This window comes from Tachysurus vachellii, chromosome 8 (assembly GCF_030014155.1).
Source record: "Tachysurus vachellii isolate PV-2020 chromosome 8, HZAU_Pvac_v1, whole genome shotgun sequence".
Taxonomy (NCBI): Eukaryota; Metazoa; Chordata; class Actinopteri; order Siluriformes; family Bagridae; genus Tachysurus; species Tachysurus vachellii.
Window position 1 is genome coordinate 5129381 of NC_083467.1, and position 16384 is coordinate 5145764.

Sequence of the window (16384 nt, forward strand, 5' to 3'; positions counted from 1 at the left end):
GTTTTTCGTGCATCCTTATATATGCACACATCTGACAAGCTTGAAAAGGGCTGTTTCACCTTGTTTCGATGAAACATGATAGGACACAATGTGTTTATGTCAGAAAACTCGGGAAAAAGCTTTTTTACATTATTTTATGCAAAATAATATAAAATATAATAGTTCATATTAAAGGCCAATTTGTTGATAAAAATATGATTTCAACTCGCAAATCTAATGTTTTGTGTGTGTTATAATCATTTTCATGCAATCTTAGGTATCAGCATGTGAATCCCTGCATGCATGTACAAAAGTGCTTCTCTGGAGCTGAAAATGCGTTTCCCGCAGTCTCAGCGCTCTAGCGCCTTTCTTTCTTGGTTTTTCGTGCATCCTTATATATGCACACATCTGACAAGCTTGAAAAGGGCTGTTTCACCTTGTTTCCATGAAACATGATAGGACACAATGTGTTTATGTCAGAAATCTCGGGAAAAAGCTTTTTTACATTATTTTATGCTAAATAATATAAAATATAATAGTTCATATTAAAGGACAATTTGTTGATAAAATCATGTTTTTAACTCGAAAATCTAATGTTTTGTGTGTGTTATAATCATTTTCATGCAATCTTAGGTATCAGCATGTGTTTTGAGTGAATCCCTGCATGCATATACAAAAGTGCTTCTCAGGAGCTGAAAACGCGTTTCCCGCAGTCTCAGCGCTCTAGCGCCTTTCTTTCGTGGTTTTTCGTGCATCCTTATATATGCACACATCTGACAAGCTTGAAAAGGTCTGTTTCACCTTGTTTCGATGAAACATGATAGGACACAGTGTGTTTATGTCAGAAATCTCTCGAAAAAGCTTTTTTACATTATTTTATGCAAAATAATATAAAATATAATAGTTCATATTAAAGACCAAATTGTTGATAAAAATATGATTTCAACTCGATAATCTGATGATTTGTGTGTGGTATGATCATTTTCATGCAATCTTAGGTATCAGCATGTGTTTTGAGTGAATCCCTGCATGCATATACAAAAGTGCTTCTCAGGAGCTGAAAACGCGTTTCCCGCAGTCTCAGCGCTCTAGCGCCTTTCTTTCGTGGGTTTTCGTGCATCCTTATATATGCAAACATCTGACAAGCTTGAAAAGGTCTGTTTCACCTTGTTTCGATGAAACATGATAGGACACAATGTGTTTATGTCAGTAAACTCGGGAAAAAGCTTTTTTACATTATTTTATGCTAAATAATATAAAATATAATAGTTCATATTAAAGGCCAAATTGTTAATAAAAAAATTATTTCAACTCGATAATCTGATGATTTGTGTGTGGTATGATCATTTTCATGCATTCTTAGGTATCAGCATGTGAATCCCTGCATGCATGTACAAAAGTCCTTCTCAGGAGCTAAAAACGCGTTTACCGCAGTCTCAGTGATCTAGCGACTTCCTTTCGTGGTTTTTCGTGCATCCTTATATATGCACACATCTGACAAGCTTGAAAAGGGCTGTTTCACCTTGTTTCCATGAAACATGATAGGACACAATGTGTTTATGTCAGAAATCTCGGGAAAAAGCTTTTTTACATTATTTTATGCTAAATAATATAAAATATAATAGTTCATATTAAAGGCCAATTTGTTGATAAAATCATGTTTTTAACTCGAAAATCTAATGTTTTGTGTGTGTTATAATCATTTTCATGCAATCTTAGGTATCAGCATGTGTTTTGAGTGAATCCCTGCATGCATATACAAAAGTGCTTCTCAGGAGCTGAAAACGCGTTTCCCGCAGTCTCAGCGCTCTAGCGCCTTCCTTTCGTGGTTTTTCGTGCATCCTTATATATGCACACATCTGACAAGCTTGAAAAGGGCTGTTTCACCTTGTTTCGATGAAACATGATAGGACACAGTGTGTTTATGTCAGAAATCTCTCGAAAAAGCTTTTTTACATTATTTTATGCAAAATAATATAAAATATAATAGTTCATATTAAAGGCCAAATTGTTGATAAAAATATGATTTCAACTCGATAATCTGATGATTTGTGTGTGGTATGATCATTTTCATGCATTCTTAGGTATCAGCATGTGAATCCCTGCATGCATGTACAAAAGTGCTTCTCAGGAGCTGAAAATCCGTTTCCCGCAGTCTCAGCGCTCTAGCGCCTTTCTTTCGTGGTTTTTCGTGCATCCTTATATATGCACACATCTGACAAGCTTGAAAAGGGCTGTTTCACCTTGTTTCCATGAAACATGATAGGACACAATGTGTTGATGTCAGACAACTCAGGAAAAAGTTTTTTTTACATTATCTTATGCTAAATAATAAAAATATAATAGTTCATATTAAAGGCCAAATTGTTAATAAAAAAATGATTTCAACTCGCAAATCTAATGATTTGTGTGTGGTATGATCATTTTCATGCAATCTTAGGTATCAGCATGTGAATCCCTGCATGCATGTACAAAAGTGCTTCTCAGGAGCTGAAAATGCGTTTCCCGCAGTCTCAGTGCTCTAGCGCCTTTCTTTCTTGGTTTTTCGTGCATCCTTATATATGCACACATCTGACAAGCTTGAAAAGGGTTGTTTCACCTTGTTTCCATGAAACATGATAGGACACAATGTATTTATGTCAGTAAACTCGGGAAAAAGCTTTTTTACATTATTTTATGCTAAATAATATAAAATATAATAGTTCATATTAAAGGCCAATTTGTTGATAAAAATTTGTTTTTAACTCGAAAATCTAATGTTTTGTGTGTGTTATAATCATTTTCATGCAATCTTAGGTATCAGCATGTGAATCCCTGCATGCATGTACAAAAGTGCTTCTCAGGAGCTGAAAATGCGTTTCCCACAGTCTCAGCGCTCTAGCGCCTTTCTTTCGTGGTTTTTCGTGCATCCTTATATATGCACACATCTGACAAGCTTGAAAAGGGCTGTTTAACCTTGTTTCCATGAAACATGATAGGACACAATGTGTTTATGTCAGAAAACTCGGGAAAAAGCTTTTTTACATTATTTTATGCTAAATAATAAAAATATAATAGTTCATATTAAAGGCCAAATAGTTAATAAAAAAATGATTTCAACTCGATAATCTGATGATTTGTGTGTGGTATGATCATTTTCATGCATTCTTAGATATCAGCATGTGAATCCCTGCATGCATATACAAAAGTGCTTCTCAGGAGCTGAAAACGCGTTTCCCGCAGTCTCAGTGCTCTAGCGCCTTTCTTTCGTGGTTTTTCGTGCATCCTTATATATGCACACATCTGACAAGCTTGAAAAGGTCTGTTTCACCTTGTTTCGATGAAACATGATAGGACACAGTGTGTTTATGTCAGAAATCTCGGGAAAAACCTGTTTTACATTATTTTATGCAAAATAATATAAAATATAATAGTTCATATTAAAGGCCAATTTGTTGATAAAAATATGATTTCAACTCGATAATCTGATGATTTGTGTGTGGTATGATCATTTTCATGCAATCTTAGGTATCAGCATGTGAATCCCTGCATGCATATACAAAAGTGCTTCTCAGGAGCTGAAAACGCGTTTCCCGCAGTCTCAGCGCTCTAGCGCCTTCCTTTCGTGGTTTTTCGTGCATCCTTATATATGCACACATCTGACAAGCTTGAAAAGGGCTGTTTCACCTTGTTTCCATGAAACATGATAGGACACAATGTGTTTATGTCAGAAATCTCGGGAAAAAGCTTTTTTACATTATTTTATGCTAAATAATATAAAATATAATAGTTCATATTAAAGGCCAAATTGTTGATAAAAATATGATTTCAACTCGATAATCTGATGATTTGTGTGTGGTATGATCATTTTCATGCATTCTTATGTATCAGCATGTGAATCCCTGCATGCATATACAAAAGCGCTTCTCAGGAGCTGAAAACGCGTTTCCCGCAGTCTCAGCGCTCTAGCGCCTTTCTTTCGTGGTTTTTCGTGCATCCTTATATATGCACACATCTGACAAGCTTGAAAAGGGCTGTTTCACCTTGTTTCGATGAAACATGATAGGACACAATGTGTTTATGTCAGAAATCTCGGGAAAAAGCTTTTTTACATTATTTTATGCTAAATAATATAAAATATAATAGTTCATATTAAAGGCCAAATTGTTGATAAAAATATGATTTCAACTCGATAATCTGATGATTTGTGTGTGGTATGATCATTTTCATGCATTCTTATGTATCAGCATGTGAATCCCTGCATGCATATACAAAAGCGCTTCTCAGGAGCTGAAAACGCGTTTCCAGCAGTCTCAGCGCTCTAGCGCCTTTCTTTCTTGGTTTTTCGTGCATCCTTATATATGCACACATCTGACAAGCTTGAAAAGGGCTGTTTCACCTTGTTTCGATGAAACATGATAGGACACAGTGTGTTTATGTCAGAAATCTCGGGAAAAAGCTTTTTTACATTATTTTATGCTAAATAATATAAAATATAATAGTTCATATTAAAGGCCAATTTGTTGATAAAAATATGATTTCAACTCGAAAATCTAATGATTTGTGTGTGGTATGATCATTTTCATGCAATCTTAGGTATCAGCATGTGTTTTGAGTGAATCCCTGCATGCATATACAAAAGTGCTTCTCAGGAGCTGAAAATGCGTTTCCCGCAGTCTCAGCGCTCTAGCGCCTTTCTTTCGTGGTTTTTCGTGCATCCTTATATATGCACACATCTGACAAGCTTGAAAAGGGCTGTTTCACCTTGTTTCCATGAAACATGATAGGACACAATGTGTTTATGTCAGAAAACTCGGGAAAAAGCTTTTTTACATTATTTTATGCTAAATAATAAAAATATAATAGTTCATATTAAAGGCCAAATAGTTAATAAAAAAATGATTTCAACTCGATAATCTGATGATTTGTGTGTGGTATGATCATTTTCATGCATTCTTAGGTATCAGCATGTGAATCCCTGCATGCATATACAAAAGTGCTTCTCAGGAGCTGAAAACGCGTTTCCCGCAGTCTCAGCGCTCTAGCGCCTTTCTTTCGTGGTTTTTCGTGCATCCTTATATATGCACACATCTGACAAGCTTGAAAAGGGCTGTTTCACCTTGTTTCCATGAAACATGATTGGACACAGTGTGTTTATGTCAGAAATCTCTGGAAAAAGTTTTTTTACATTATTTCATGCTAAATAATATAAAATATAATAGTTCATATTAAAGGCCAATTTGTTGAGAAAAATATGTTTTTAACTCGAAAATCAAATGTTTTGTGTGTGTTATAATCATTTTCATGCAATCTAAGGTATCAGCATGTGTTTTGAGTGAATCCCTGCATGAATGTTCAAAAGTGCTTCTCAGGAGCTGAAAACGCGTTTCCCGCAGTCTCAGCGCTCTAGCGCCTTCCTTTCGTGGTTTTTCGTGCATCCTTATATATGCACACATCTGACAAGCTTGAAAAGGGCTGTTTAACCTTGTTTCCATGAAACATGATAGGACACAATGTGTTTATGTCAGAAAACTCGGGAAAAAGCTTTTTTACATTATTTTATGCTAAATAATAAAAATATAATAGTTCATATTAAAGGCCAAATAGTTAATAAAAAAATGATTTCAACTCGATAATCTGATGATTTGTGTGTGGTATGATCATTTTCATGCATTCTTAGGTATCAGCATGTGAATCCCTGCATGCATATACAAAAGTGCTTCTCAGGAGCTGAAAACGCGTTTCCCGCAGTCTCAGCGCTCTAGCGCCTTTCTTTCGTGGTTTTTCGTGCATCCTTATATATGCACACATCTGACAAGCTTGAAAAGGGCTGTTTCACCTTGTTTCGATGAAACATGATAGGACACAGTGTGTTTATGTCAGAAATCTCTCGAAAAAGCTTTTTTACATTATTTTATGCAAAATAATATAAAATATAATAGTTCATATTAAAGGCCAAATTGTTGATAAAAATATGATTTCAACTCGATAATCTGATGATTTGTGTGTGGTATGATCATTTTCATGCATTCTTATGTATCAGCATGTGAATCCCTGCATGCATATACAAAAGCGCTTCTCAGGAGCTGAAAACGCGTTTACCGCAGTCTCAGCGCTCTAGCGCCTTCCTTTCGTGGTTTTTCGTGCATCCTTATATATGCACACATCTGACAAGCTTGAAAAGGGCTGTTTCACCTTGTTTCCATGAAACATGATAGGACACAATGTGTTTATGTCAGAAATCTCGGGAAAAAGCTTTTTTACATTATTTTATGCTAAATAATATAAAATATAATAGTTCATATTAAAGACCAAATTGTTGATAAAAATATGATTTCAACTCGATAATCTGATGATTTGTGTGTGGTATGATCATTTTCATGCAATCTTAGGTATCAGCATGTGAATCCCTGCATGCATATACAAAAGTGCTTCTCAGGAGCTGAAAACGCGTTTCCCGCAGTCTCAGCGCTCTAGCGCCTTTCTTTCGTGGTTTTTCGTGCATCCTTATATATGCACACATCTGACAAGCTTGAAAAGGGCTGTTTCACCTTGTTTCGATGAAACATGATAGGACACATTGTGTTTATGTCAGAAATCTCGGGAAAAAGCTGTTTTACATTATTTTATGCTAAATAATATAAAATATAATAGTTCATATTAAAGGCCAAATTGTTGATAAAAATATGATTTCAACTCGATAATCTGATGATTTGTGTGTGGTATGATCATTTTCATGCAATCTTAGGTATCAGCATGTGAATCCCTGCATGCATATACAAAAGTGCTTCTCAGGAGCTGAAAACGCGTTTCCCGCAGTCTCAGCGCTCTAGCGCCTTTCTTTCGTGGTTTTTCGTGCATCCTTATATATGCACACATCTGACAAGCTTGAAAAGGTCTGTTTCACCTTGTTTCGATGAAACATGATAGGACACAGTGTGTTTATGTCAGAAATCTCGGGAAAAACCTGTTTTACATTATTTTATGCAAAATAATATAAAATATAATAGTTCATATTAAAGGCCAATTTGTTGATAAAAATATGATTTCAACTCGAAAATCTAATGATTTGTGTGTGGTATGATCATTTTCATGCAATCTTAGGTATCAGAATGTGTTTTGAGTGAATCCCTGCATGCATGTACAAAAGTGCTTCTCAGGAGCTGAAAATGCGTTTCCCGCAGTCTCAGCGCTCTAGCGCCTTTCTTTCGTGGTTTTTCGTGCATCCTTATATATGCACACATCTGACAAGCTTGAAAAGGGCTGTTTAACCTTGTTTCCATGAAACATGATAGGACACAATGTGTTTATGTCAGAAAACTCGGGAAAAAGCTTTTTTACATTATTTTATGCTAAATAATAAAAATATAATAGTTCATATTAAAGGCCAAATAGTTAATAAAAAAATGATTTCAACTCGATAATCTGATGATTTGTGTGTGGTATGATCATTTTCATGCATTCTTAGGTATCAGCATGTGAATCCCTGCATGCATATACAAAAGTGCTTCTCAGGAGCTGAAAACGCGTTTCCCGCAGTCTCAGCGCTCTAGCGCCTTTCTTTCGTGGTTTTTCGTGCATCCTTATATATGCACACATCTGACAAGCTTGAAAAGGGCTGTTTCACCTTGTTTCCATGAAACATGATAGGACACAGTGTGTTTATGTCAGAAATCTCGGGAAAAAGCTTTTTTACATTATTTTATGCTAAATAATATAAAATATAATAGTTCATATTAAAGGCCAATTTGTTGATAAAAATTTGTTTTTAACTCGAAAATCTAATGTTTTGTGTGTGTTATAATCATTTTCATGCAATCTTAGGTATCAGCATGTGTTTTGAGTGAATCCCTGCATGCATGTACAAAAGTGCTTCTCAGGAGCTGAAAATGCGTTTCCCGCAGTCTCAGCGCTCTAGCGCCTTCCTTTCGTGGTTTTTCGTGCATCCTTATATATGCACACATCTGACAAGCTTGAAAAGGGCTGTTTCACCTTGTTTCCATGAAACATGATAGGACACAATGTGTTTATGTCAGAAATCTCGGGAAAAAGCTTTTTTACATTATTTTATGCTAAATAATATAAAATATAATAGTTCATATTAAAGGCCAAATTGTTGATAAAAATATGATTTCAACTCGATAATCTATGATTTGTGTGTGGTATGATCATTTTCATGCAATCTTAGGTATCAGCATGTGAATCCCTGCATGCATATACAAAAGTGCTTCTCAGGAGCTGAAAACGCGTTTCCCGCAGTCTCAGCGCTCTAGCGCCTTCCTTTCGTGGTTTTTCGTGCATCCTTATATATGCACACATCTGACAAGCTTGAAAAGGGCTGTTTCACCTTGTTTCGATGAAACATGATAGGACACAGTGTGTTTATGTCAGAAATCTCGGGAAAAAGCTGTTTTACATTATTTTATGCTAAATAATATAAAATATAATAGTTCATATTAAAGACCAAATTGTTGATAAAAATATGATTTCAACTCGATAATCTGATGATTTGTGTGTGGTATGATCATTTTCATGCAATCTTAGGTATCAGCATGTGAATCCCTGCATGCATATACAAAAGTGCTTCTCAGGAGCTGAAAACGCGTTTCCCGCAGTCTCAGCGCTCTAGCGAATTCTTTCGTGGTTTTTCGTGCATCCTTATATATGCACACATCTGACAAGCTTGAAAAGGGCTGTTTAACCTTGTTTCCATGAAACATGATAGGACACAATGTGATTATGTCAGAAAACTCGGGAAAAAGCTTTTTTACATTATTTTATGCTAAATAATAAAAATATAATAGTTCATATTAAAGGCCAAATTGTTGATAAAAATATGATTTCAACTCGATAATCTGATGATTTGTGTGTGGTATGATCATTTTCATGCAATCTTAGGTATCAGCATGTGAATCCCTGCATGCATATACAAAAGTGCTTCTCAGGAGCTGAAAACGCGTTTCCCGCAGTCTCAGCGCTCTAGCGCCTTTCTTTCGTGGTTTTTCGTGCATCCTTATATATGCACACATCTGACAAGCTTGAAAAGGGCTGTTTCACCTTGTTTCCATGAAACATGATAGGACACAGTGTGTTTATGTCAGAAATCTCGGGAAAAAGCTTTTTTACATTATTTTATGCTAAATAATATAAAATATAATAGTTCATATTAAAGGCCAATTTGTTGATAAAAATATGTTTTTAACTCGAAAATCTAATGTTTTGTGTGTGTTATAATCATTTTCATGCAATCTTAGGTATCAGCATGTGTTTTGAGTGAATCCCTGCATGCATATACAAAAGTGCTTCTCAGGAGCTGAAAACGCGTTTCCCGCAGTCTCAGCGCTCTAGCGCCTTCCTTTCGTGGTTTTTCGTGCATCCTTATATATGCACACATCTGACAAGCTTGAAAAGGGCTGTTTCACCTTGTTTCGATGAAAAATGATAGGACACAATGTGTTTATGTCAGAAATCTCGGGAAAAAGCTGTTTTACATTATTTTATGCTAAATAATATAAAATATAATAGTTCATATTAAAGACCAAATTGTTGACAAAAATATGATTTCAACTCGATAATCTGATGTGTGTGGTATGATCATTTTCATGCAATCTTAGGTATCAGCATGTGAATCCCTGCATGCATATACAAAAGTGCTTCTCAGGAGCTGAAAACGCGTTTCCCGCAGTCTCAGCGCTCTAGCGCCTTCCTTTCGTGGTTTTTCGTGCATCCTTATATATGCACACATCTGACAAGCTTGAAAAGGGCTGTTTCACCTTGTTTCGATGAAACATGATTGGACGCAGTGTGTTTATGTCAGAAATCTCGGGAAAAAGCTTTTTTACATTATTTTATGCAAAATAATATAAAATATAATAGTTCATATTAAAGGCCAAATTGTTGATAAAAATATGATTTCAACTCGATAATCTGATGATTTGTGTGTGGTATGATCATTTTCATGCATTCTTATGTATCAGCATGTGAATCCCTGCATGCATATACAAAAGTGCTTCTCAGGAGCTGAAAACGCGTTTCCCGCAGTCTCAGCGCTCTAGCGCCTTCCTTTCGTGGTTTTTCGTGCATCCTTATATATGCACACATCTGACAAGCTTGAAAAGGGCTGTTTCACCTTGTTTCGATGAAACATGATAGGACACAATGTGTTTATGTCAGAAATCTCGGGAAAAAGCTGTTTTACATTATTTTATGCTAAATAATATAAAATATAATAGTTCATATTAAAGACCAAATTGTTGATAAAAATATGATTTCAACTCGATAATCTGATGATTTGTGTGTGGTATGATCATTTTCATGCAATCTTAGGTATCAGCATGTGAATCCCTGCATGCATATACAAAAGTGCTTCTCAGGAGCTGAAAACGCGTTTCCCGCAGTCTCAGCGCTCTAGCGCCTTCCTTTCGTGGTTTTTCGTGCATCCTTATATATGCACACATCTGACAAGCTTGAAAAGGGCTGTTTCACCTTGTTTCCATGAAACATGATAGGACACAATGTGTTTATGTCAGAAATCTCGGGAAAAAGCTTTTTTACATTATTTTATGCTAAATAATATAAAATATAATAGTTCATATTAAAGACCAAATTGTTGATAAAAATATGATTTCAACTCGATAATCTGATGATTTGTGTGTGGTATGATCATTTTCATGCAATCTTAGGTATCAGCATGTGAATCCCTGCATGCATATACAAAAGTGCTTCTCTGGAGCTGAAAATGCGTTTCCTGCAGTCTCAGCGCTCTAGCGCCTTTCTTTCTTGGTTTTTCGTGCATCCTTATATATGCACACATCTGACAAGCTTGAAAAGGGCTGTTTCACCTTGTTTCCATGAAACATGATAGGATACAATGTGTTTATGTCAGAAATCTCGGGAAAAAGCTTTTTTACATTATTTTATGCTAAATAAAATAAAATATAATAGTTCATATTAAAGGCCAATTTGTTGATAAAAATTTGTTTTTAACTCGAAAATCTAATGTTTTGTGTGTGTGATAATCATTTTCATGCAATCTTAGGTATCAGCATGTGTTTTGAGTGAATCCCTGCATGCATATACAAAAGTGCTTCTCAGGAGCTGAAAACGCGTTTCCCGCAGTCTCAGCGCTCTAGCGCCTTCCTTTCGTGGTTTTTCGTGCATCCTTATATATGCACACATCTGACAAGCTTGAAAAGGGCTGTTTCACCTTGTTTCCATGAAACATGATAGGACACAATGTGTTTATGTCAGAAATCTCGGGAAAAAGCTGTTTTACATTATTTTATGCTAAATAATATAAAATATAATAGTTCATATTAAAGACCAAATTGTTGATAAAAATATGATTTCAACTCGATAATCTGATGATTTGTGTGTGGTATGATCATTTTCATGCAATCTTAGGTATCAGCATGTGAATCCCTGCATGCATATACAAAAGTGCTTCTCAGGAGCTGAAAACGCGTTTCCCGCAGTCTCAGCGCTCTAGCGCCTTCCTTTCGTGGTTTTTCGTGCATCCTTATATATGCACACATCTGACAAGCTTGAAAAGGGCTGTTTCACCTTGTTTCGATGAAACATGATAGGACACATTGTGTTTATGTCAGAAATCTCGGGAAAAAGCTTTTTTACATTATTTTATGCTAAATAATATAAAATATAATAGTTCATATTAAAGGCCAATTTGTTGATAAAAATATGATTTCAACTCGATAATCTGATGATTTGTGTGTGGTATGATCATTTTCATGCAATCTTAGGTATCAGCATGTGAATCCCTGCATGCATATACAAAAGTGCTTCTCAGGAGCTGAAAATGCGTTTCCCGCAGTCTCAGCGCTCTAGCGCCTTTCTTTCGTGGTTTTTCGTGCATCCTTATATATGCACACATCTGACAAGCTTGAAAAGGGCTGTTTCACCTTGTTTCCATGAAACATGATAGGACACAATGTGTTTATGTCAGAAATCTCGGGAAAAAGCTTTTTTACATTATTTTATGCTAAATAATATAAAATATAATAGTTCATATTAAAGGCCAAATTGTTGATAAAAATATGATTTCAACTCGATAATCTGATGATTTGTGTGTGGTATGATCATTTTCATGCATTCTTAGGTATCAGCATGTGAATCCCTGCATGCATATACAAAAGTGCTTCTCAGGAGCTGAAAACGCGTTTCCCGCAGTCTCAGCGCTCTAGCGCCTTTCTTTCGTGGTTTTTCGTGCATCCTTATATATGCACACATCTGACAAGCTTGAAAAGGTCTGTTTCACCTTGTTTCGATGAAACATGATAGGACACAGTGTGTTTATGTCAGAAATCTCGGGAAAAACCTGTTTTACATTATTTTATGCAAAATAATATAAAATATAATAGTTCATATTAAAGGCCAATTTGTTGATAAAAATATGATTTCAACTCGAAAATCTAATGATTTGTGTGTGGTATGATCATTTTCATGCAATCTTAGGTATCAGAATGTGTTTTGAGTGAATCCCTGCATGCATGTACAAAAGTGCTTCTCAGGAGCTGAAAATGCGTTTCCCGCAGTCTCAGCGCTCTAGCCCCTTTCTTTCGTGGTTTTTCGTGCATCCTTATATATGCACACATCTGACAAGCTTGAAAAGGGCTGTTTAACCTTGTTTCCATGAAACATGATAGGACACAATGTGATTATGTCAGAAATCTCGGGAAAAAGCTGTTTTACATTATTTTATGCTAAATAATATAAAATATAATAGTTCATATTAAAGGCCAAATTGTTGATAAAAATATGATTTCAACTCGATAATCTGATGATTTGTGTGTGGTATGATCATTTTCATGCATTCTTATGTATCAGCATGTGAATCCCTGCATGCATATACAAAAGTGCTTCTCAGGAGCTGAAAATGCGTTTCCCGCAGTCTCAGCGCTCTAGCGAATTCTTTCGTGGTTTTTCGTGCATCCTTATATATGCACACATCTGACAAGCTTGAAAAGGGCTGTTTCACCTTTTTTAAATGAAACATGATAGGACACAGTGTGTTTATGTCAGAAATCTCGGGAAAAAGCTTTTTTACATTATTTTATGCTAAATAATATAAAATATAATAGTTCATATTAAAGGCCAAATTGTTGATAAAAATATGATTTCAACTCGATAATCTGATGATTTGTGTGTGGTATGATCATTTTCATGCATTCTTATGTATCAGCATGTGAATCCCTGCATGCATATACAAAAGCGCTTCTCAGGAGCTGAAAATGCGTTTCCCGCAGTCTCAGCGCTCTAGCGCCTTTCTTTCGTGGTTTTTCGTGCATCCTTATATATGCACACATCTGACAAGCTTGAAAAGGGCTGTTTCACCTTGTTTCCATGAAACATGATAGGACACAATGTGTTTATGTCAGAAATCTCGGGAAAAAGCTTTTTTACATTATTTTATGCTAAATAATATAAAATATAATAGTTCATATTAAAGGCCAATTTGTTGATAAAATCATGTTTTTAACTCGAAAATCTAATGTTTTGTGTGTGTTATAATCATTTTCATGCAATCTTAGGTATCAGCATGTGTTTTGAGTGAATCCCTGCATGCATATACAAAAGTGCTTCTCAGGAGCTGAAAATGCGTTTCCCGCAGTCTCAGCGCTCTAGCGCCTTCCTTTCGTGGTTTTTCGTGCATCCTTATATATGCACACATCTGACAAGCTTGAAAAGGGCTGTTTCACCTTGTTTCCATGAAACATGATAGGACACAATGTGTTTATGTCAGAAATCTCGGGAAAAAGCTTTTTTACATTATTTTATGCTAAATAATATAAAATATAATAGTTCATATTAAAGGCCAAATTGTTGATAAAAATATGATTTCAACTCGATAATCTGATGATTTGTGTGTGGTATGATCATTTTCATGCATTCTTATGTATCAGCATGTGAATCCCTGCATGCATATACAAAAGTGCTTCTCAGGAGCTGAAAACGCGTTTCCCGCAGTCTCAGCGCTCTAGCGCCTTTCTTTCGTGGTTTTTCGTGCATCCTTATATATGCACACATCTGACAAGCTTGAAAAGGGCTGTTTCACCTTGTTTCGATGAAACATGATAGGACACAATGTGTTTATGTCAGAAATCTCGGGAAAAAAGCTTTTTTACATTATTTTATGCTAAATAATATAAAATATAATAGTTCATATTAAAGGCCAAATTGTTGATAAAAATATGATTTCAACTCGATAATCTGATGATTTGTGTGTGGTATGATCATTTTCATGCATTCTTAGGTATCAGCATGTGAATCCCTGCATGCATATACAAAAGTGCTTCTCAGGAGCTGAAAACGCGTTTCCCGCAGTCTCAGCGCTCTAGCGCCTTCCTTTCGTGGTTTTTCGTGCATCCTTATATATGCACACATCTGACAAGCTTGAAAAGGGCTGTTTCACCTTGTTTCGATGAAACATGATAGGACACAATGTGTTTATGTCAGAAATCTCGGGAAAAAAGCTTTTTTACATTATTTTATGCTAAATAATATAAAATATAATAGTTCATATTAAAGGCCAAATTGTTAATAAAAAAATGATTTCAACTCGATAATCTGATGATTTGTGTGTGGTATGATCATTTTCATGCATTCTTAGGTATCAGCATGTGAATCCCTGCATGCATATACAAAAGTGCTTCTCAGGAGCTGAAAATGCGTTTCCCGCAGTCTCAGCGCTCTAGCGCCTTTCTTTCGTGGTTTTTCGTGCATCCTTATATATGCACACATCTGACAAGCTTGAAAAGGGCTGTTTCACCTTGTTTCCATGAAACATGATAGGACACAATGTGTTTATGTCAGAAATCTCGGGAAAAAGCTTTTTTACATTATTTTATGCTAAATAATATAAAATATAATAGTTCATATTAAAGGCCAATTTGTTGATAAAATCATGTTTTTAACTCGAAAATCTAATGTTTTGTGTGTGTTATAATCATTTTCATGCAATCTTAGGTATCAGCATGTGTTTTGAGTGAATCCCTGCATGCATATACAAAAGTGCTTCTCAGGAGCTGAAAACGCGTTTCCCGCAGTCTCAGCGCTCTAGCGCCTTCCTTTCGTGGTTTTTCGTGCATCCTTATATATGCACACATCTGACAAGCTTGAAAAGGGCTGTTTCACCTTGTTTCGATGAAAAATGATAGGACACAATGTGTTTATGTCAGAAATCTCGGGAAAAAGCTGTTTTACATTATTTTATGCTAAATAATATAAAATATAATAGTTCATATTAAAGACCAAATTGTTGATAAAAATATGATTTCAACTCGATAATCTGATGATTTGTGTGTGGTATGATCATTTTCATGCAATCTTAGGTATCAGCATGTGAATCCCTGCATGCATGTACAAAAGTGCTTCTCTGGAGCTGAAAATGCGTTTCCCGCAGTCTCAGCGCTCTAGCGCCTTTCTTTCGTGGTTTTTCGTGCATCCTTATATATGCACACATCTGACAAGCTTGAAAAGGGCTGTTTCACCTTGTTTCCATGAAACATGATAGGACACAATGTGTTTATGTCAGAAATCTCGGGAAAAAGCTTTTTTACATTATTTTATGCTAAATAATATAAAATATAATAGTTCATATTAAAGGCCAATTTGTTGATAAAAATTTGTTTTTAACTCGAAAATCTAATGTTTTGTGTGTGTTATAATCATTTTCATGCAATCTTAGGTATCAGCATGTGTTTTGAGTGAATCCCTGCATGCATATACAAAAGTGCTTCTCAGGAGCTGAAAATGCGTTTCCCGCAGTCTCAGCGCTCTAGCGCCTTTCTTTCGTGGTTTTTCGTGCATCCTTATATATGCACACATCTGACAAGCTTGAAAAGGGCTGTTTCACCTTGTTTCCATGAAACATGATAGGACACAATGTGTTTATGTCAGAAATCTCGGGAAAAAGCTTTTTTACATTATTTTATGCTAAATAATATAAAATATAATAGTTCATATTAAAGGCCAATTTGTTGATAAAATCATGTTTTTAACTCGAAAATCTAATGTTTTGTGTGTGTTATAATCATTTTCATGCAATCTTAGGTATCAGCATGTGAATCCCTGCATGCATATACAAAAGTGCTTCTCAGGAGCTGAAAATGCGTTTCCCGCAGTCTCAGCGCTCTAGCGCCTTCCTTTCGTGGTTTTTCGTGCATCCTTATATATGCACACATCTGACAAGCTTGAAAAGGGCTGTTTCACCTTGTTTCGATGAAACATGATAGGACACAATGTGTTTATGTCAGAAATCTCGGGAAAAAGCTGTTTTACATTATTTTATGCTAAATAATATAAAATATAATAGTTCATATTAAAGACCAAATTGTTGATAAAAATATGATTTCAACTCGATAATCTGATGATTTGTGTGTGGTATGATCATTTTCATGCAATCTTAGGT